This window comes from Urocitellus parryii, chromosome 8 (genome assembly GCF_045843805.1).
Source record: "Urocitellus parryii isolate mUroPar1 chromosome 8, mUroPar1.hap1, whole genome shotgun sequence".
Taxonomy (NCBI): Eukaryota; Metazoa; Chordata; class Mammalia; order Rodentia; family Sciuridae; genus Urocitellus; species Urocitellus parryii.
In genome coordinates, this window is record NC_135538.1 from 127479416 (window position 1) to 127502619 (window position 23204).

General features: G+C 37.0%; 3 non-coding genes across 3 annotated transcripts; all 3 read left to right on the plus strand.

The window, feature by feature from the left end:
* Trnaa-cgc (transfer RNA alanine (anticodon CGC)) lies at window positions 1-72 on the plus strand. The gene has a single exon. It is a non-coding gene; the product is annotated as a tRNA-Ala (tRNA).
* A 6694-nt stretch (window positions 73-6766) lies between these two features.
* Window positions 6767-6838, plus strand: Trnaa-agc (transfer RNA alanine (anticodon AGC)). The gene has a single exon. It is a non-coding gene; the product is annotated as a tRNA-Ala (tRNA).
* Window positions 6839-16709: 9871 nt separating this feature from the next.
* Window positions 16710-16783, plus strand: Trnat-cgu (transfer RNA threonine (anticodon CGU)). Its single transcript has one exon. It is a non-coding gene; the product is annotated as a tRNA-Thr (tRNA).
* The last annotated feature ends 6421 nt before the right edge of the window (window positions 16784-23204 follow it).

The window sequence follows — 23204 nt, forward strand, 5'->3', positions numbered from 1 at the left end:
GGGGATGTAGCTCAGTGGTAGAGCGCATGCTTCGCATGTATGAGGCCCCGGGTTCGATCCCCGGCATCTCCAGGGTGGCTTTTTTATTGCCATTTTGGTTTAATTCAGGCTTTGACCTACAATTGTTAAATACTTAGTTTCATTTCCTTCGTTATCATTTCCTTTAACTGGAGCTATATCTTGCCTTTATGCTTATTTATCTTCCATTTGGTTAACTAGCAACCTACTTTTCTGTTTCCTGTAGAGTTCCCTGGGGTGTTTTATTATGTTGTGAGCGGTGCCAGAGGGACAATCCAGGAAATGGGAATACAGCTGCATATCAAATAATGTTCCAACCTGTATTAAAATGAGACCTTGCCATTCCCACTTACAATGGGAAACAATCTGAAATTAATATGTCTTAGTATTTTTTAAAAATTATTTAATTATTTATTTATTTTTGTGGAAAGTAGGTGGTAGGTCTGGGAGAGAGGACAGGTAATGTGTTTTTTTTTTTTTTTTTTTTTTTTTTTTTTTTTAAATATTGAGGGTGGGTGTTGCACTTTGGTATCCAAGGGTACACCCTAGAAGTAATTTCCTCATGTGCTATACTTACTAACCCAATTGTCATTTTATTTTTCACTACATCTCAAGATTTCTGTCCAGGAGAGTTGGTCATATCCAGCACAGAAGGACAAGAAAAGTAGCAAAGGTTAGAAACAGCCTGTGGAAATGGTAGATGGAGTTTGTTAGAAACCCAGAAAAGATTGTCTCAGCACTGAAAAGCCAACTAAGGTTGCAATCTGGACAATGAATTTGATGAATTTTTCCATTTATGTGATTTCTGTCTTGCACTTATTTTCATTCTTTGATTCAGTTGAGTGCTTTGGAATATTGATAATAAATTACTTTGTTTCTGTTCACATAAAAAAAATACACTGAAAATGGAAACAAGTATTTATTTCTCTGCCATTGCTAAGACAAGCAAACTAGACAAGCTGATGCTGATGTCCTGCTTCTGCAGCCTGATATATAAAAAACCCTTTTTAGGGACAGGTTAGGAACTGAGGGAGCTGTGGAAAGGATACATGTCATTCATCCAGCCAACCACCACTAGACAAAACACCAGGAGGAGGAACTGCTTGGCAAAGCACTGTGAGGGATGGAAGTGTTGTCATCCTGTTGCCATTAAACTCTTCTTGGAGCAGTTTCTGATCTGATGTAAGCATTACATCAGATCAGAAACTGTATGTAACAATATGTAAACATATTGTTTATTAGGGAATGCAAACTACCTACTGCCCCAGCACAACTGGGCTGTGAATGAGACAGTAATTATGTAATTGTGCATTGAAAATTAAGATATTTAAATATATAATAAACATACTTATTTCTTTATGTAAATACTTGAGAATAATTACTTTAGAAAACTATAATAGTATATAATCAAGTTCATGTATCTTTAAAAGAACCATTATGAATGAAATAAACACAATGAAGACACCAATATGTTTGTGTTGAATGTATAAAGCCAAGAGTCATGCCCATCTTGTCCCGTTGATTTTGCAATGTGGCAAACAAATCTTAGCTAAGTTTTGCAATATAACATTTCTACAATTTACAAAATAGTAATATTCCTGGATTGTTTACTGAATGTGAAAAGCACTAAGGAAAAGTAAACTGTGTTTATACAACAAAGGTTCAAAAAACTAGGACTTAAAATTTTTAAGTTCAACCATACTTACCTTTTAAAATGATTCTTGAATTGACTAAGATAATTCCTACCACAAGGTTTGTTCTTTTCTGTTCCCTCTCCATGGAATGTTCCATTTCTTTATCTAATTATACAATTGATTCCTTATTATTCAGATTCTACTTCAATCCACTTCTCCTAGTCCCTTTCTCCTTTGCTTTCCAATTAACAGTAGCATTCTTGAGGAGCTGAGAGTATCTTCAAGACATGATGGCACAATAAGAATCTATTGATGTGGCCCAATCCTTGGTGGCAGCTTTTGGGAAAAACTAAAAATGCCTAGAATATGAAATGATATGAAATGTATCCTCAAAACAGAAACAACAAAAACTGCCCCTCTTACCTCCTAAAACAATTCACATTAAAAGTATTCACAATGTTTTTAAGGTTCTGCTCTTGCTATTCAAGGTAATTGGTTAACCCATACAAATGTTTCAACTCCCTCCATTACCAAAGAATAGTCAATTATTTAGAGACAATGATTTCAATTTACATTCCCACAATCTGTGAAGTATGTGAGTTCCTTTTTAAGGAATTTTTAAGGTCTTTCTCTTAAGATTTGTGAGGCAACATACTATATACTACATGGTCAAGAGCATAGATCTCAAGTTAAGTATTCTTAACAGATAAACACACAAATGAGTTGAAAGGAAACTTTGGGAGGTGATGGATATGCTTATTTTTTATTTGTTCTTTTTAGATATACTTGACAATAGAGTGTATTTTGACATACAAACATGGAGTATAACTTCCCATTGTGGTTGTACATGATGTATAGTTACATTGGTCATGGATTCATATATAAACATAGGAAAGTTAAGTCCAATTCATTCTACTGTCCTTCCCATTCCCATCCCCCTCTCCCCTTCATTTCCCTTTGTCTAATCCATTGAAATTCTACCCACCCCCCCCCACCCTTATTGCGTGTTAGCATCTGCATAGCAGAGAGAACATTTGGCCTTTGGTTTTTTAGGATTGGTATATTTCATTTAGCATGATAGTCTTTAGATTCTTCCATTTACCAGCAAATGCCATAATTTCATTCTTATTTATGGATGAGTAATATTACTGGATATGCTTATTAATTTGATTGTGATGATGATTTGTTACCTAAAGCTTTGTCCTTGTCCCCAGTGCCAATCTAATAATAAGGAGGACACAGTTCCAATCCAATAATGAGGATACAGTTTTGAGAAAAAGGAAAAAGTTTTATTTTTGCTAGCAAAGGAGAAACACAGGGGACTCCTGTCCCAGAGCTTGTGATTCTGCCAACATGGGAAAAGGGGGGATTTAAAGAGATTACATTCCAATGGTTCTCTGTTGGAATTGTAATTCACTTGTTAACTTGGGAGCTAGTAATTTCTGAGATCTTCTAGTGCCATCCCCAAAGTCTGAATTACTTCATTCCAGTGGTGAGTGTATGCCCAGGGACAGATAAGTCTAGGATGGGGAAAAAAGGCAACCAATTATCCCTGAGATTTGGAAAGGGGGAAAAGAAGAGAAAGAAAGGTGTTTGTTTTAAAAATAAGTCTCAGTGACAGAGCATCAAGGGCTATATTCAAAGCATAAAGTAAACCACTGTTAAAATTTCACTGGTATATGTATATGGGCAAATCTATGAAATTAAATATATGTATAGGTTTTTGTATATCAACTTCACCTCAGTAAAGCTGTTTTTTAAAAAAATAGTTTAAAAAAAGATTTGTTAGATAGGGCAGGTACAATTTCTATGCAAATTTTTCACAAATAAAGCAAGAATTTTCTCAGTACTCAAACTTAAGGATCCTTGAATAGTAAGATTTTACAGTCTAGTTGGGTGAAAACAAACATATTCTTTCCAGCCCTATGTGTTCAGTACTGTTTCCTCTAATTCAGATAGTTCTTTCTCCAGGTTTGAGTAGTTTCCTCACATACATATTGATTAGAACTCTGCTGAATACTTGGGCAATCCTTTAGATCCGTGGATTTTCTCTGCAACTGTATTGTCTCTGGTAGTTTATTTTATGCCCTAGTCTAACAGAACTTCCATTTTTTTGTATCCTGAACTTCCAATTTTGTATTCTGAACTATGAGAGTTCACAGAGCTATACCTAGTGATCTATTTGTTGATGTTACTGAAAACTCAGTTCTTGCTCCTGATGCTGTAACAGTGGTCCACTTTATGCTTTGAATATAACTCTTGCTGCTCTGTCACTGAGACTTATTTTTAACATGAACATGTTTCTTTTTCTTCCTCTCTCTTTGCTCCTTCCTAATCTCTCCCACTCCCTAATCTCAGAGGAAACCAGATGGCCTTTCTTCCTCATCCTAGACTAGTTATCTGTTCTTGAGAACACAACAATGATTGGAAAGAAGTAATTCAGACTTTGGGGATGGCAACAGAAGATAGTCATTTCTGAGGAAACTACTATCTCCCAAATTAACAAGTGAATTACAACTCTGACAGACATCATGCCTTGAGCCTTTGAACTACCTCTTTAAAAACCCCCTGTTCACCCAGATGGGCAAAATCACAGCCTCTAGGACAGGAGTCCTTTGTGTTACTCCTTTGCTAGCAAAGAATAAAATCTTTTTCCTTTTCCTCAAACTGTGGCCTTGTTATTGGATTGGCACTGGGGACAAGGACCAAGCTTTTGGTAAAAATGCCAATCCAATAATGAGAACATGGTTTTGAGAAAAAGGGGAAAAAAGGTTTTATTGTTTTGCTACTAGAAATACACAGACCAGAAGCTGTGATTCTGCCAGTCAGGGAGAACAAGAGGCCTTTAAAGAGATGATATTCAAAGGCTACATTCCAGGTGTGCCTTGTCATGGGTGGTAATTCACTTGTAGACTTGGGAGATAGCTCTTCTTAGGTCTTCTGGTACCGTCCCTGAAGTCTGAATTACTTTATTCCTGTGATATGTGTCTGCTCAAAGACAAACAACTTGGTATAGGATGGGAACAGAGATTCTCCCAAGATTGAGGGGAGTCGGGTAGGGAGAAAAGAAAGGGGTAAAATGTCAGTTTTTAAATAAACCATAATGGGGCTGGGGTTGTGGCTCAGAGGTAGAGTGCTTGCCTAGCATGTATGAGGTACTGAGTTTGATCCTCAGCACCACATAAAAATAAAGATATTGTGTCCACCTATGATTAAAAAAATTTAAATTTTTTTTAAAAAACCCATAATGACAGAAAAACAAGGATTATGTTCAAAGCATGAGGCAGACTTCTGTTACATTGAGCTATTGAGATTTATTTTAAGAAATTGACTCAAGCAGTTACTGTAAAGTGCAAGTTCAGCTCTTGTAGAGTTGCAGGTTAGCAATTCCAGCAAAAGCTGATGTTGCAGTCTAGAGTCTGAAGGCTGACTGGGAGCAGTATTCCTTCCTCCTTTTCCCCCTTTTCTCTTAAGGCTTTTAATGATTGAATGAACTCTACCCACTGCTTTACCCAAACTCTGCTGATATAAATGTTTCAGTTCTTAAAAATAACTCTGGCAGGGCTGGGGTTGTGGTTCAGTGGTTTGATCCTCAGCACCACAAAAATAAAATAAAACAATAGCTCATTCCATAGTAGTATATTCAAATATATTCTAATGTCTAATTTTTGTTTGCTAGTTTTTTTTTTTTAATGATTTTGCCTTTATGTTCATCGGTGATGTGATCCTATAATTTTTTTTCTTGTATTATTGCCATTGGGTTTTGGGTTTTTATATTATACTCTGAAATAGCAGTTGTAAATTTTCTGGAATATTTTGTATAAATAGGAGTTATTGTTTTTCATTAAGATATCATAGAACTTGGGGCTGTAGCTCAGTGGTAGAGCGCCCACCTTGCACGTGTGAGGCTCTGGGTTAGATCCTCAGCACCACATGAAAATAAATAAAGATATTTTGTCCAACTACAACTAAAAAAAAAATGTAAAGAAAAAAAAGATATCATAGAACTTGCCAATAAAATTGTCCCACAATGGAAATTACATTTTATGAAAATTTTGTTTAAATTTCTGATCCTTATTTTTCTTTTTTGATATCAGGGATTGAGTTCAGAGGTGCTTAACCACTGAGAGCCTTTTTTTTTTTTTTTTTTTTTTTTGAAACAGGGTCTTACTAAGTTGCTTAGTGACTCACCAAATTGCTGAGGATGATCCTTTTGCCTCTGCATTGTCAAGTCACTGGGATTTCAGGCATGTGACACCATGCCCAGCCTCAATTTTTCATTTCTTCTAATGAAATTTAGAAAACTCAAGGCAAATCTCACAATTTCTGACATTGAGAATCTCCTAAGTGGCCACTGAAAATATTCTCCAGTTTACTCATTTATGTAAGCATCCTAGTCCGGTAGAATCATCCCCTCAGCAGAAAATCAAACAACACCCAAGTAGAGCTCCTCAATCTCAGAACACGTTTCTGCTTCATTCGTGGCTTTTCTTTCCGAAGAATTAGAGCAAGACCGGAGGAGTTTTATGGTCTGGATTTGATTTGTGTTGCGGATCACGAGGCTGCGGGAGGCAATCTAACATCTTTACCCTTTAACCCTCCCAGTTAAGAGAGTGAAACAAGTTTCTATGTATCATCATCATCGTGGTCATCATATCATCATTTTAGCAGAAATCTTTCTTCCATTGGCTCCTCTTGTCATAAGAAAAAGTGCAGAGAGATTTCTGGCGTCCGTCCGAGAAAAGGACGCGAAGATGGGGGAAGGAATTGATTGGCTGCAATTACGTAAAGATAGTCATTGGTAAAACGTTTTCTGTCTTTCCTGGAAGGATCTATTCTTTATCCTGAAGGTCTTTTTTAAAAGAGAAAGTCACTCTGAAAGGGCGGATCAGGGAGAGTGTTTCTTACTGAGATTTCCGATACTGGGCTGTTGGCATTCCTTACAGAACGTCAGCAAAATGTGGGGAATCAGGTTTCCTCGGTGGCAAAATTCTATAAAAAAGGAAGATGAAAATTCTAATACTCGCTCACCAAAGAACACATGTAAATATTTAAAGGGAGTAAATGTGTTTTATTTCATGAAAGTGGTTTGAAAAGAAACAACTTGGCGTGTCGGGGATGTAGCTCAGTGGTAGAGCGCATGCTTAGCATGCATGAGGTCCCGGGTTCGATCCCCAGCATCTCCAAGCATTTTTCTTTCACTATCATTTCTTCTACATTATAATCACAGCCCATCCATGTAGAATTCGAAAATTCTTCTTCTTCTCCAGGTGCTTACATATAGCTCTAGCTATGTGTGGCCTTTTCGACTTTTAAATTTTATTAAATTTCATTATTCTCTGTCCTCAGCAGCTTTTACAGGTGGTGATCTACAAGGGAAAACAAGAATAATTTTTGACGGTGTTTCATGGTGGGGGGGGGAAAGATTGATATTCACTTAAATAAATGTTAAATTAGAAAAGTTTGTGAATGAATTAGTGTTTTCACTCGGTTTTGGTGCAGGTGAGATGGGGGATGGGCGGTTAGGCCGAGCGCTGGTCTCAGGTTTCACATTTCCAGGCTCCTCGAGAGATGATGGTTTTCACACAACTCGCTGGAAAGAAAATGCTCTATTCCAGGCCTGACTATATGCAGTACTGGGTAAATTGAGCTCAAAAGGCGTCAGTTCTCTCAGAAACCAAACACAAAGAAGTGATATAGAAACGTTTCGACACAGATATTTTTTTTCTTCTTTCCCAGTTACTGCATTTTGTCAGTAATTTCACATCATTTTGGATGTGACCTCTTTTTTAATTTCTATATTTGCCTCACTGTTTCTCAAACTGCTCACTTCAAGTCTTCCTCTCAAGAAAAAACAGGTTCAGTTTGTAAAACTGGAGCTTTTACGTTATTCATTGCAAGTATGGCTTTCTCGGGCTAGCTCCTTTGTCTCTTTAGTGGAAGGTCTAGCCCCCTTTGGAAAAGGGGCATATCTTTTTTTTTTTTTTTTTTTTTTTAATCTTGGAGCTTCAATCTCAGCTTCCAGCTAGTGACACCCTGTCGCATTAACAAGTAAAGGACATTGACAGAATTTCCTGTGTTCTCCTTTTTCCCACTTGGCCAAGACTTCAAGCAACTTCAGTTAACAAGCAGTTTCAGCCTGCCTGCAGTGAACTCAAAACGCTTAATGGACATGAGGGTCAGGTATTAAATTCTTAAAAAGTATTAATAACTACCTACTGTCTTTTTTGTCAGAACTCTAGATGGCCATAGGTGTACCCAGTGCTTGTGCCACCTGCCTCTACAAGGAAAACCAAAATTAAGGTGTGGGCCTTAGACTGGGTGTATGAAACTGTGATGCCCTGAAATTTAGCTTCTATTAGCATCTGTTACCTCCAGATTAAATCACCCTGTGCCGGCAATTATTGAACAATTGCTCTCACCAATAACTATTACAGGCCTATAATTATTACAAGTCTGATGTAGCTTTAAAGACATTAGAACACTCTGAACTAAATAAAAAGTAGCAACCATAGCATCTATCAACAGATGCTATGGCCAATGTGGAAACCAATTACAGAATGTTTCCTTTCTGGTTTCTGGCTTTTTCATTGTGCTATATCACCCACAGCCTAGGTTAGACCTTGTGAAATACCAGTTCCACCTAGTAAACAGTTTCAAATTGTAATTATTCCTTATGCCTTCCTTTTCTTTCTCTCCACCTTTCCTTTTGTTGTCACATCAAGGTCATCACCAGATTATGATCAATTGCTCAAAGATTATTTTTTGAAATTTCTGTTTCTGACTACACAGAAAGACTTCTTTTGAAATGTAGCTACAATACAAGAAAAATGTCCAAATTTATTTTGTCCAGTAGGATGTGTGCCCATGTGATGAAAGGACTGGGAGGAGACAGAAATCAATATAGTTTCCCTAGTCTCCAAATTTCATTCAACAAGAGCAGTGATTCTCTAACTTGGCTGTATGTTGGAATCACATGGAGAGTGCTGACTTTTTCTTATACTTGGATCCCTCTTTGAAGGATTCTAGTTTGTCTGTATGTAACCTGGTTATTGGCATTTTTAAAGCCCCCTCAAACAGGTGTTTTAAATATGCAGTCAAGGCTGAGAATCACTGGTTTAAAAAGTCTCCCTTAAATTATCTCCAAATATCCAAAAAGGCAGAAGAAAACATTCGAGAGGTATATTTGCAAGTTTATTCCTTTCTCAGGCTGAGTTTATCTAGAGAGACTATTGGCAACTAAAGTAGTCATAGACATACAATGTCCCCAGATAGTTTTTTAAATCAAGGACAGAGGAAGTAATCAAAGGGATGTAAAAATTTCTTCACATTAGTCTTGCCTAGTTGAGAGAAGCTTTTATTTATTTATTTATTTTTTAATTCTATCATGATTGTCCTATGACTATAAACTCAAAATTTCTACTTCCTGAGATCTCTAATTTGCAAAGCTATTCACTGGGAAAAAAAATAGTTCATGCAATAATTAAAGGCTTTCTGGCACAGAGGAGATATACCCTAAACCGTGCTTCCCCACATTTAAAATTGAGGCTATCTGTTAATGGATTGATGGTCTTGGTTTAATCATTAAGCAAAGAATATAGTAAGTTTCCTGAAATAAATTTATTTCATGGAAGAGTTGACATTCATAACTTGGGACTAAGTCTTCATGTTTTATCACATGACTATGGATCCCTGATAGGAAAATAAAAATACTTTAAACAATATTTCAAGAGGTTATCATTTTAATTAGATAAAGCTTAATCTCATTTTCTGTAGGTTTTTTTCCTGCCCAAAGACTATTAAATAAAAGCAAAAGGTGGGAAAATAGAATGAGACAGACATTATTACACTATATACATGTATGATTACACTACTGATGAAAAGTTGTGCTCCATTGTGTACAGTGTGTCAAAATACATTCTACTGTCATGTATAACTAATTAAAACAAAAATTTTTTTTTAAAAGAGAAAACAATAAGTAAACCAATAGAAGACCAATAGAGTAGAGGAATGGGAACAGGGGGAGGGAGGAGGGGAAGGAAAGTGGAAGTGCTGGGACAAAAATGGAGCAAATTGTATTCCACAGATGTATGATTATGTCAAAATGAACATTATGTGTAACTATAAGGCACTAATAAAAACTTTTTTAAAAAAAATTTAAATGCACTTTTTAGTTGTAGATATACACTATACCCTTATTTTATTTATTTATGTGGTGCTGAGGTTGAAACCCAGTGCCTCATACATGCTAGGCAAGCACTCTACCACTGAGCCACAGCCCCAACCCCACTAATGAAGATATTTTTTAAAGGGGGAAAAAAATAAAGGTAGGAAGAGCCTGTTTCATAATAACATAGAAATGAACAGAGCTGAAAATCCTTCTAATTGCTGATATTTATTTCTTAGCATTTAAAAGAAAGGCTACAAAGACTCCTATTTACTAGCAATGAAACTCCTGTGAGCCTACCCTGAATTTGACTCCATTTAGTAGTTTTTTAAAATCCTTGTGACTAGAGAAAATTAGCTCTGAATTAAGGTCATTTAGTGAAGAATACAATGTATCCTTTCATTACAAGGAGAAATGAGATACAGCAGATCTACATTGTACTGTATGGAAATCCTTGCACAGTTCATTCTTAGGTTGTGGCCAATGAGCTCTTGATAATTTGAAAATAAAATATATATGATATAGTTTTTTTGTTTTTTGTTTTTTAATTAACCTCTCTTGTTACTTGACTACATTGGACCTCCTTCAAAAGGAGAACTACCCAGGTCTCAGGAAAGAAGCCAATGAGAGCATTTCTCCTCACAAGACATTTGTAACCAGAGTGCATTCCAGGAAACCTAACATCAGGAAAATGTGTCAAATACAGAAGAGTTTAAACATCAGCAAAGGAAATCTGGCAGTGCTTGGCAAGAATCTCTGAAATATGAAATAAGTTACCACCTGTGGTCACCTGGAATGAATGTTCCACTGGAAGGAAGACTGGAGACAGAGTGGCCCTGCCCTGTAATAATGTAAAGGGCATAAGAAAGGATTTGGTGGGTGGAAACATTATATGTTATGCATTGAAAATGTTAAAGAAAAAAATCCTAAATACCTCAATTATTTACTCAAGGCATCAGTGGAAGTCTCAGACTGTGACCATTAAAAAAGAAAAAAATCAACAAGGTTGGCAAAACACTAATAAACTAAATAGACAATTCACAAAATAATACAAATGGCCAGCAAGTCTGTGACAAGATATTTAATATCTATAGCAAGGAAGGAAATTAATATCAAACTACACTAAGATTTCATCTCACTCCACTTAGAATGGCAGCCTTCTGCAGAAGTCCGGCTGCAGCAAAATAACTGGGGGGGGGGGTGTGTGTGACGAACAACCTGTGTACGTTGATACAGCAGGAGTAGGAGCCCTTTATTGTAGGACAGGAGGGGTATTTATACATTCCACACAGCTTATCTTAATTAACATAAACTAGATACAGAAGTCAACCAATCAGGAATCTCCACACTTAATGGCTCCTTGGCCTTACTTCACAAACCACTCCCTCTGGCATTTTGCCAGGCACCATCCAGACTAGTTTACAGACTCTAACAGCCTTCAAGAAAACGAATAATGAGAAAAGCCAGAAAGGGTATGGGGGGAAATGAACTGTTGATGGGATGGTAACTTAGTACAACCACTATGGAAACCAGTATGGAGTTTCCTCAAAAGTCTAGGAATGGAACCATTATCTGGAGCCACTATAGATCCAGCTAACTAGGATAAATATTCCTTGATATTTATTTTAAAGAATTGGAGTAAGAATACTATAGTGATTTTATGCCTAACAATATTTGAACCAGCTTTACTGTCTGTCAGTGGATGAAAGGATAAATAAAATGTCATATACCTACACAATGGAGTTTTGTTCAGCCATAAAGAAGAATGCAGTTATGCCATTTGTATGAAGATGAATGGAACTTGAGAGCATTATGCTAAGAGAAATAAGCCAAACTCAGTAAGTCAAAGTCATATGCTTTCTCTCATACTTGAAAGAGAGAAAGAAAAAGGTGGGAGAATCTCATGAAAATCAAGAGACTGGTAGAGAAGGGGACTGGTAGGAGAAAGGAGGGGAGGGAATAGAGAGGTGCTGGGGGATAAAATTGACCAAATTATATTGTTCTATGGAGTACATTTATGAATTAGTAACAAGAAATCCCACTATTATGCATTTTAATTGTATTGTACCAAAAAATCAAATTGTTTAAAAATTATAATTTAGTGATATACAAACAGGCCTATGTAATAGCCCCAAAAGGTGTCACAATGAAAGAATGAGTATTTATATGTTTGCACAGTTTTTTTTTTTTAAAGGATGCCAGAACTACTCAATGGGTAAAGAAGTCTTTGAAACAGATGGAGAGGTGGCCTATGGCAAGAAGATCTCAAGTTTGAGACCAGTCTGGACAACTTAGGGAGATCCTGTCAGAAAGAAAGGAGGGAGAAAGCCCTTTAGTTAAATTCCTAATACTGCAAAATAGATGATGTTAGAGCAATGAATATATAAATAAAAAAGAATGAATTTGGACCCCCTACCTCACACATATACAGAATCTAACTTAAACTGGATCATAAACTTATAGGTAAAATTTTTAAAATTATAAAAATCTTAGAAGAAATCATGAGTAAATCCTTGTAACTTAGAACATCTTGATGTTCTAAGAAACCATTGCCCAGTTTTAAGTACAAGCAACAAAAGAAAAAAATAAATCAGATTTCATCAAAATTATAAACTTTTATGTTCCATAGGACCCCATCCAGAAAGTGAAAAAAACCCTTAGAATGGGAAAAGGGAGGAAATAATTTCAAATATACTTGATAAGAAACTTATATCTGGGATATATAAAGAGCACTTATAGTTCAACAATTTAAAAAATGATTCAATTTCGAAATGGCAAAGTATTTGCACAGACATTTTTCCAAAGGTAGGGGGAACAAATGACTAATAAACAATTGAAAGTGTGCTCAACATCATTAGTCATTAGGGAATGCAATTCAAACCCACAATGGGATCCACTTCACCCTATAACCACTAGGAAAGCTATAATGAGAAAGTGGGAGGGGGAGAGAAAGACAGAGAAGGGGGTGCAGAGAGAGGGAATAGTTACTTTGGGAGAACACCTAGAGAAGTTGGAATCCGCATACATGGTGGAGAGTAAAGAGATCCAGGAGAGGGAGGTAAGGAGAGTATAATTTAAATGGTATCTTCTCTTGGTTCTCCTTCACTACGCTTGAGGCAAGAATCCAAAATGGTTGGTCTTCTCCATGTTCTTTGAAGGCCTTGCCACTGCACAACTTTTTGATACAGGAAATTTGTTCTAGCTTGCATTCTTTCAAACACCCTTCCTCTCCATTCTTATCGTAGACAGTTCATCTTATAGCTCCTTCTTCCATTATCCTGTGTTTAGCCATCTTTGGAAAAAAAAATAGATATCTTAAGTTAACACATTCTCTTGTGTTCTTATTGCCCACAGAATACTCAGCCTTGTGCCACCTGTAAGAAATAAAAAGCTGTAGGGCTGGGGTTGTGGCTCAGTGGCAGAGCGCTTGCCTAGCACGTGTGAGCCACTGGTTGGATTCTCAGCACCATGTATCAATAAATAAAATAAAGGTTGATTGACAACGAAAGAAAGAAAGAAAGAAAGAAAGAAAGAAAGAAAGAAAGAAAGAAAGAAAGAAAGAAATCAAAAGACAGAAGCAAGGTGCAGGAGCAGAATGGCAGAATGGAAGAAGGCTTCTGGCCCAAGCTGCCAGCTTTATTTATCAATAGGTTACATTAGGTCATTGACATTAGTAGCCCATTATTGTTCATTTGTTATTAGGCAGGTTACAGAGTTAGCAACATTATGCAGCTTATTCCTCAGGTTCTGCAGTTGCAATATGCAAAGTTAGGAGCTTTGTGTAGCTCTCCAGAAAGTCCATTTTCTGAAGTTACCCTTAGTGGGGCAGCCTAGGAGCATCCAACTTAGTGAAACATTGTAGTTATCTGGTAAGCAAGTTCCTTTACTCCCAGGAGCTATGTGCCTGAGATCATGATTGAGACTGATAAGACTCTAGCACAGAGCTTCCTCATTCAGGGCATTGCCACAGCAGCTAGGCATTTCACATGTATTAATTATCTTACTAGTTCCTGGGGGAAACTGCAGAATATTCCAAATGTGGAAAACAGGGTGCCTGTTACCCTCCAGGAGTTTGCTCACTAGAGGAATGCTGTCCTGTACATTTTCACAGCCAGAATCCTTACAGCCACCAAACATTGAAACTGCAAACTGATTCTCTATCTCCTCTTTATCCTGCCTTCTCAATAAATTTCATGTTTCCCTCTCCTCCTTCTAATAGATGCAAGAAGACATTAGTCTGGGGAATGAGACACCAGTTTCTTTCATCCATATATTCTCAATCCTCCAAGTGCTTTCCTAGGCTCGCCTTACTTGGCTTGCAGAAAACTGAACAGGGCTAGCATTTTTGCATGGAATTGGTCTGGTGTCTCCTGTGATTTATGTACTCTTTCGGTTTACTCACACATTTATTTTTTTGAGCATAAATCTATTTCTAGGAGGACTCCATTGGGTTAGTTTTCACTGATTCTGCCTTTTTATATTCCCATGATAATTTATTTCAAATGCCTTGCTGAACTTTCTACTTTTGGGGTTTGGTCAGATTTATTTTACTACACCTCGACAGATATTCTTTATGTTGGGTAAATACTTGGGATAAACATAAAAACACTCTAGATATATTCAAGTACTACCTATAAAACATATATACATATATATTTATTTATTAAGCCTGTTTTCAGGAACATTTAAATAAAGTGACATTTAAAAAATTAGTTGAGGGGCTGGGATGGTGGCTCAGCGGTAGAGCGTTCCCCTAGCATGGGTGGGACCTGGGTTCCATTCTCAGCACCACATTAAAAAAATAAAGACATTGTGTTGTGTCCATCTACCCTGAAAGTAAATATTTAAAAAATAAATTAAATAAATAAATTTGAAAAAAAATTAGTTGCACCTGGGCAATGTTAGAAGATTACCTAAAAAGAAGTACCATTATTATGTACCGAACTAGATTACCAGCCGGATAAGTGCTCATCTATGACCTCGCTCTTCTTCTATTATGATATTTATATAATTTATTAACATTTCTTGTTTGATTTTTCTATCCTCTGTGATTATCTTGTACCTGATTGTAGCCACAGAACTAATTTCAATGCCCAATGGAAATTGAAAGACTTTGGAAATCAAGAACCTTATCAGGCCCAGGGTCCTTTGAAATCTTTACTTGAGTAAACAAAATAATTTTTGAATCGTCCTTATTGTATTTTTAAGAGAGCAGTGGAAGCTGGATAGGTGTTCAGTGGCATTTGATTGCTTGGTGCACTCCCTCACTCTCTGCCCCAGTTTCTGTTCTAATTAAAGGGGAAAAATTGGGGTTGGGGCCATAGTTCAGTGGTACAGCATTTGCATGGTGTGCTGGAGACCCTGTTTTTGGTCCTCAGCCCTCCATTTAAGAAATAAAGGCAGGGAAGTAGGACAGTTTAAGAATAGTAGCTATAACTTGGAAATGTTTTTCAATTAGTTAATATTTACAGTAAGTGTAAATATTACACTTACTTACTGTAAATATTACACTTGCTTAGCATCTGGATGGCCATCTTAGGTGACAGCCATTTTAAGAAAAAGTTCTGCTTTGAGGCACAAGGGCTTTGTGAGAAAGGCTCACCACTCTCATACCAACCCCAGCTTGATCCCCGGCATTAGGACCTATTTGGTTCGGATCTCTGAGCCTGCCCCATAAAAGTCCTGAAACCCAAGCCTGTTTTGCCTCTCTCTGTCTATGGAGACATGTGCCTTTATTTGTCAGCTCTGACAAGTAACCTCTTGTGTGTATCTCTGCCTGGTCTCCCTCTTTCATTTCTTGCTCGCCCGTCTCCCTGTTCCACACTTTCCTTTCAGTAAGCACTCCTTATCTGTGGGTTCTGCATCAGGGGATTCAAGCAATCCCGGACAGAAAAATATTCGGGGAAAAAAATGAACCTGTATTAAACGTGTGCAGATTTTTTTTCCTTGTCATTATAAACAATAGAGTATGCAACTGTTTGCACAGAAGTTACATTGAATAGGTATCACCAGTAATCGAGATGATTTCAAGTATACAGGAGGATGTGCTGAGGTTATATGTAAAGACCGCTTAAGCATCTGAGGATTTTGTTGTTCAAAGGGGTCCTGAGACCAATCCCTTGCAAACACCGTCAGATGACTGTATTTAGCCTCCACAAGTGAGGATCCATGCGGAAAAACATGTCTTGAAGAACCAAAAACGAGGAAGGCAGGATGGAGGAGAAGGAATTTCCCTGGCCTATGACGCCTCTCCAACGCCTGAGGATATTGGTTCCCATCTGTGCACTTTCATAAAAGCCGAAGAAACAGAGGTCCTTTCCCTCCTGCAGGGAAGGCTCTTAGGGTTTGAATCCTAAAACGGTTCAGTGAGCTCTGAGCAAGCTGCCTTCTTGCTGCCTCCTACTTTCTCAAGGGGAGTAAGATCTGACAGCTGTTTGGGGAACCAGCGTTTCAGGAATTTTTGCTTTTCAAAGCACAAGTGTGCTATCTTCTAACAGCCGTGAATATTACTAATTTGAGAAAAGACCTAATCGATCTATCTTGCTAGAAAAGCCTTTCATTCCACTCTTAGAATATCCAATCACTGGACGGTTCTGAATTACCTTAACCCGGTGGAAGGTAGAAATTCTTCAGGCCTCACAGATGCCTCCATCCTCTGCTGTGAACGCTAGTGTGGGTCTCCACTTTTTCCCATTATCTGCCCGCAGGGACGTGCTTAGTACATTTTTCTATGTAATTACACGAGCGTGATTATATGTTTTATTGAGTTTGAAAGAAATGATTATAAAATCAATATATTTGAAAAGCCCTTGCATAATAACCCCTATTGGCAAACAGCTTTTCACCTAATGAAGTACAATCCTCTCAGAAAAGGGGGCCAGCAGCCACGTGGCTCTGTGGCTTAGTTGGCTAAAGCGCCTGTCTCGTAAACAGGAGATCCTGGGTTCGAATCCCAGCAGGGCCTTGTTGGCAACAACTTTTCTTAAAAAATTGGGCAGATGAGCACCTTGAATTTAAATCTTAATCTGAAATCAATGTCTTTTTTTTTATTTATCACAACATTAAACTTACTGTTTAGAACTTTAACCTCTCAGACTTCTCATTTAGACTACACACTTAAGTACTATAAGTTTCTATGATGATCTATCTCATGATTACATTGAGATTTAACTGTATTTGGGGGCTCAAGATCAACCATGGGTAGGGAATTTCTTCAATACAACTGGAAATTTTAAAATTCAAACCATTTAAAATATATTCTGATGATTTCTTAAACTACAATCTTAAATCATGCATAAATGAAAAATGATCGCAACTCACAGAGTACTTACTCTGGCATTTGTGTCTTTTCTCAAATATTTTTAATGTATAGAAATACTCATTTTACATGCACATTTTACAGAAATTAGGAATGAGAGTGAAGTAACTTACCAAATTCTCACTGCCAATAATGAGGCGAGGATGTAACCCCAAATTTCTTATGATCTTAAACATCAAGAAATCTTCCACTGGAAAACAACCCTTGATAAACGAAGAGCTATCACTAGGGATGGAGATGTAGTTCAAAGGTAGACTATGTTCTTTGTATATATAAGGCTCTAGGTTCTATTCTTAGTCCTGTTGTATAAGGCTAAATGATGGATCTTAAGCAAATAGAGGCTATTTTAGAAAAACATTTTATTTTCTGACATTGATTCTTATCAGAATCCCTGTACTATATTGATTTTTTATTTTTTTTTAAGCGTTGGGGATGAAACCCAGGGCATTGTACATACTTGGTAAGCACTCTACCATTGAGCTACACCCCCAGTATTCACTTGATTTAAATCAGGCCATTAGAGGCAGACAACTAGTTAAAGGTGTCATGACTCGACCAGCATGCTAATTCCCCAAAGTTATTCTGGATGTGAGATCACGGAAATACGTTTGGGAAGAAACTCTATGTGGTGCACAAACCCTTCTTAAAGCTGGTCTCAAAAGAGTGGAAAGTAAACCATCTATTTTAGTTGATATAATTATAAAGCTCTACTCATTTCATCATTTGTCCCCCAAATTATTGTGTCTACTCATAAACAAGGTAAAGAAAGGTGAGCTGATACTTTCTACTCCAACGGATAGCGTACGGGGGAGGGGAGAGACAAATTACTTACATAATAACATACATAATAACTTATGTAATAACAGACATAAATACAACATCGAGGCTGTGGTGAAATAATGACTAACATTAAGAGAGATTTGGTTTAATCCGGGAGAACAAAGAAGGACAGGCTTCACTTGCCAAGTAAGAGAACAGTACAGAAAAGACAGGTGGAGCATAGATTAATCTAGGCAGAGGGAGTCAGCGAAATGCATGGGACAGGAAGAAAGGAAAAAGGGCATGATGAGGATATGAGTCATAAGACTACAGGAGGACAGGACCAAACCACGTGATTTTTTTATTATATATTTTTTTCATTTCTAGATGGACACAATGCCTTTATTTTATTTATTTATTTTTATGTGGTGCGGAGGATTGAACCCAGTGCCTCACACATGCTAGCAAATGCACTACCAGTGAGCCACAACCTCAAGCCCCCAACGTGGGGCTTTTATAGGCCATGTTAGGAGCTTTAATTTTATATCAAGAGCAACCAAAATCATGTGGAAATGGGCATGAACACATACTTTTTTCAAAAATTTACTAGCCAAGAAAAAAATTGCAATATTTGATATTTATTCTTCTAAAATATTTTTGCTTTCTTTTTGGAAAATAGATTTGAAATTAAGCAAAAAGAGCAGATTTCAAGCAATATAAGCAGAGATGCAGGGAGTTTAAATGCATGGAATACTCAAAAGGAATTGGTATTGAGTTTTAGAAGGAAAAACTCCGCAATATTGAGTCTATTTCTCACATGTGACTACTTTTCAAGCCATTGTAAGTGAAAAATTTGGGCAGAAAAATAAGTAAATGCATTCCTTATGTTTGCTTAATTATACAACAATAAGAAATAATCCTATCCTGTCTCTCTTTACCTATGTTGATGAATTTGCTGATGTTTTAATGAGTATTTAGTTTTGCTAATTGAGAATTCTGGAATTTTTAGCTTGTTATTCTGTTTATTATCAGAAGTTCCTAGCTGCCAAAATAAGGTAGTCAGAGGATAAGTTGTCTAAGATCTTTTGAAGCCCAAGGCAGTTATCTAAGGAGCTTAAAAGACCTTGGTAGTATCTGCAAACTCAGCAAAGAGCGTCTCCCCACTATGTAAACTAAGCAAAGAACTCCTACAGGTTGTAAAGTGAAGGAGCTCTCAATTTAATCCAGAGTTGTTTTCTCCCTTTGGAGAAAGCAAAACTCAATGGCTCTCATTGTGTCCCGACGATTTCGTCTTGCCCCCGCCCCCCCCCCATCTCTCTCTCTCTCTCTCTCTCTCTCTCTCTCTCTCTCTCTCTCTCACACACACACACACACACACACACACACACACACACACACACCCCTGTGTAAATATAAATGCAGAGAAGGCAATAAAGTAACTGACAATGCACAGGAGGGAAAGGAACTCAAAGCTAACTTTTTCCCATGCTGGGTGGGGATGGAACCTAGTGCCTTGAACATGACAGGCAAGTGCTCAATCACCCAGCTACATCTTCAGCCCAAAACATTTAAAAAATCTTTTTATTTAGATAACTTCAGGCATACTAGACAAGATTTCAACCACCAGACTATATCCCTAGCTTCTTAGCATGTTGTTTTTTGAATAATAAAGTCTGTATACATGTTCTGGGCCCACCATTAACCAAAAGGGAACCTTTGTTAAATGAAGGCTTGACTATCCTAATGTTTTTCACTCTTTTTCTTTTAACTCCTACTTTTTTTCTTTCTTTCTTTTTCTTTTTTAATATCGGGGATAGAACTAGGGACACTTTTCCACTGAGCTACAGCCCCAGTCCTGACTCCTACCTACTCTTACCTTTAAAATAATCTTATTTTTACAGAAAAGTATCAAGAATAAGACAAAAATTCCTATGTATCCTTTACCCAATCTTCTCAAATAGAATATTCTCTCTCTAGACACACACACACACACACACATACACACACACACACAGATTTTGAACCATTTGAGAATAACTTGTACACCATGACCCTTCACTCCTAAGTATTTCAGTGTGTTTCCTAGTAAGAAGAGCATTTTCTTGTACAACCAAAATACAATGATCAAAATCAGAAATTAACATTGGTACACTACTCTTATCTAATATACAGGCCTTATTCAGATTTAGTTAATTATCCCTAAAATGTTTCTTTTGGGAAAAGAAAAAAAAATTTTCAAAGAGAGAGAAACTTTTTAATATTTATTTTTTCGTTTTCCCTGGACACAACATCTTTGTTTATATGTGCTGTTGAGGCTTTCCCCTGACACAACATCTTTCTTTGTATGTGGTGTTGAGGCTCGAACCCAGGGCGCACGCAAGCCAGGCGAGCGCGCTACCGCTTGAGCCACATCCCCAGCCCCTTCTTTTCTTTTTTGACATTTTTAGAGTCCAGGCTAATTATTTTATGGCATTTTTTTTTTTTTTTTTTGTACTGGTAATTGAACTCAGGGGCACAGAGCCACATTCCCTGCCTCACTTTGTATTTTCTTTAGAGGCAGGATCTCACTGAATTGCTAAGGGCCTCACCTTTGCTGAGACTGACTTTGAACTTTGATCCTCCTGCCTCAGGCCCCCAAGCCACTGGAATTACAGGCGTGCACCACCACGCCCGACTGTTTTCTGGAATATTTTTGAATGTGGGTTAATCTACTATTCCCTCATGATTAGATGCATATCATGTATCACCGGCAGGAATACCAGAGAACTGATACTGTGTGCATCTTAACAGGAGACGTGTCAGTCATCCCACTACCAGTGGTGTTTCCCTGATTGTTTGGTTATGATGGTATCTGCCAAGTTTCTCATACCTTTTCCTTTGCAATAAATATCTTGTGAGGAGATACTTTGAGACTATGTATGTGAATATATTATTATCATTCAACTTTTACCCACTTAATTTGGTACCCATTGAGGATTCTTGCCTGAATCACTTATTGCCAACTGGTGATTTTGTAAATCTGCTATTCATTCAATAATTATGTGTTGATTTCCTACTACAAGAAGAGCATTTTCTTTCCCTCCATTTACTTGTTTATTTGTGGGGAACTGTGGGTTCTTATAACCCATTGCTATTGTTTATTTTGATATTTCTTAATCTGCAAAATAATTCAGGTTTCAGTGTAGGAAACAGGGAGCATTCTAAGAATTTTAAGCAGGAAGGAGATAAATTTAGGAAATTGGATTAATATAAAATCATCAGAAGAGATGGAGAAACAACAGATGAGGATGGACCTTTGAGTATAAAAAAAATCTACTAAACTAATCTACAAGGGAAGCTATCAATGAAATTATTGAGAACACACCATTGTAGCTGCAATACAGGAAACACAAAGTTAAGATTAGCAGACCACTTCCTCTATAACTGCATCCCAAACTTATGAGGTGGATGACTGGGCTTGGGAACATGGATTGTGGTCACTGCTTCTGCAGTTACTGTCTCTCAAATCTAAAAACCAGCGACCAGACTAAATCAGAAAAAGTATCCCAAAACTTGCTTGCTATTAAATAAAAAATCCAAAATCATCAGGATGATATTCTGCCTTCTACATCTCAGAGGAGTACATCTAATAATTGGTTCAATCTCAAGATCCCAGGCTGCCCAGGTGTCCAGAAATATACTTTTTAGATTGTCAGATCTTCCTGTATAGACCGTCAACCAAAAGAAAGTGGGAATGGATGCTGAATGCCAAAATATATCCAACAAAGCTAAACTCTTCTGTTGTTAGAAAGACAATAGGAAACAAAATTAATGACTTTTTTTTTTTGGTAGCAGCAAAAATGTGTGTGTGTTTTTCACTCTAGAAGGAGGCTTTTATTGGCTTGTAGCAAGCAGAGGATAAGAATAGTATGAACATCCTGATAGATGGAAAAGGTGATATATACAATCCAAAATTCATTCATGATATTCATCCATTCTCAGATATTTTAAATATTCATTATTGATGAAAATTAGGATAAGAGGGGGATTTCATAATCTGATAAAGGTTATTCATAAAAATATACACAACATTTTACTTACATGTGAAAAAATCTTTCTTGTGTGGTGGAAGAGAAGGATTTCCACTTAGTTTTCTGCTCCTCAACATGATACTGAAAGCAACCACAGTGCAGTATGCCAGGAAAAAGAATTAAAAGATGTGGAAATTGGCAAGGAAGAAATGATACTTCTTATATTTCAAATGTTATGCAGAAAATCTAAAATAATATACAGATTCATGTTCAGAGTGGGTAAGAGAGAAGAGTGTGTTTGCTGAATATGAAATCAACATGCAAATCAGTTGTATTTATCTATAAACATTGAACAAAATGTGTGTTATTTTAAAAAATGTTTCCTGGATAAGCATTTACGATTATATTACTTTTCCAGGGCTGTCATAACAAAGTAACACAGACTGAGTGGCTTAAACAACAGAAATTTTTGTCTCACAATTCTGGAGTCTAGAAGTCTGAGCTCAGGTGAAAGCAGAGTTGCCTTCTTGTTCTTTTTCACACTTTTTTGTTAGTGCATAATAATTGTGCATAATATTAGGATTTGCTGTTACATATTTGTACATGCACACAATGTAACAATATAATTTGGTAATATCACTCCCCAACACTTCCCCTCTCCATTGCTGCTCTCATTCCTTGGTCCCTTTCCTCTACTATTCTCCCTTTGATTTTCATAAGGTTTGTACCAAGCTGGGATTGTGGCTCAGTGGTGGAGTGCTCCTCTAGCATGGGCACGATCCGGGTTTGATTCTCAGCACCACATAAAAGAAAAAAAAAAAGATATCATATTCTCTTGCCGCAGCCCGGCTGGCTGGGCAAAATAACCAGGGGGTGACAAACAACTTGTGTACTTGATACAGCAAGAGTGGAAGCCCTTTATTGTAGGACAGGAGTGGTATTTATACATTCCACACAGCTTATCTTAATTAGCATAAACTAGATACATCAGTCAACAATAAGGAATCTCCACACTTAATAGCGCGCTCGCGTTACTTCACAAACCACAGACTCTAACATTTGCCAGGCGCCATCCTGACTTGTTTACAGACTCTAACATTCTCTCTCTCTTAAAAAAAAAAAAAAAAAAAGATCTGCCCCACCGTTCTTTTCCTTTTTCCTCTTTACCTTCTGAGTTTGACTTACTTCATGTAACATAATAATCTCTAGTTCCATCCATTTTCTTGCAAATAACATGATTTCATTTTTCACATAATTTCATTTTTCTTTAAGACTGAATAAAACTCCACTGTGAATAT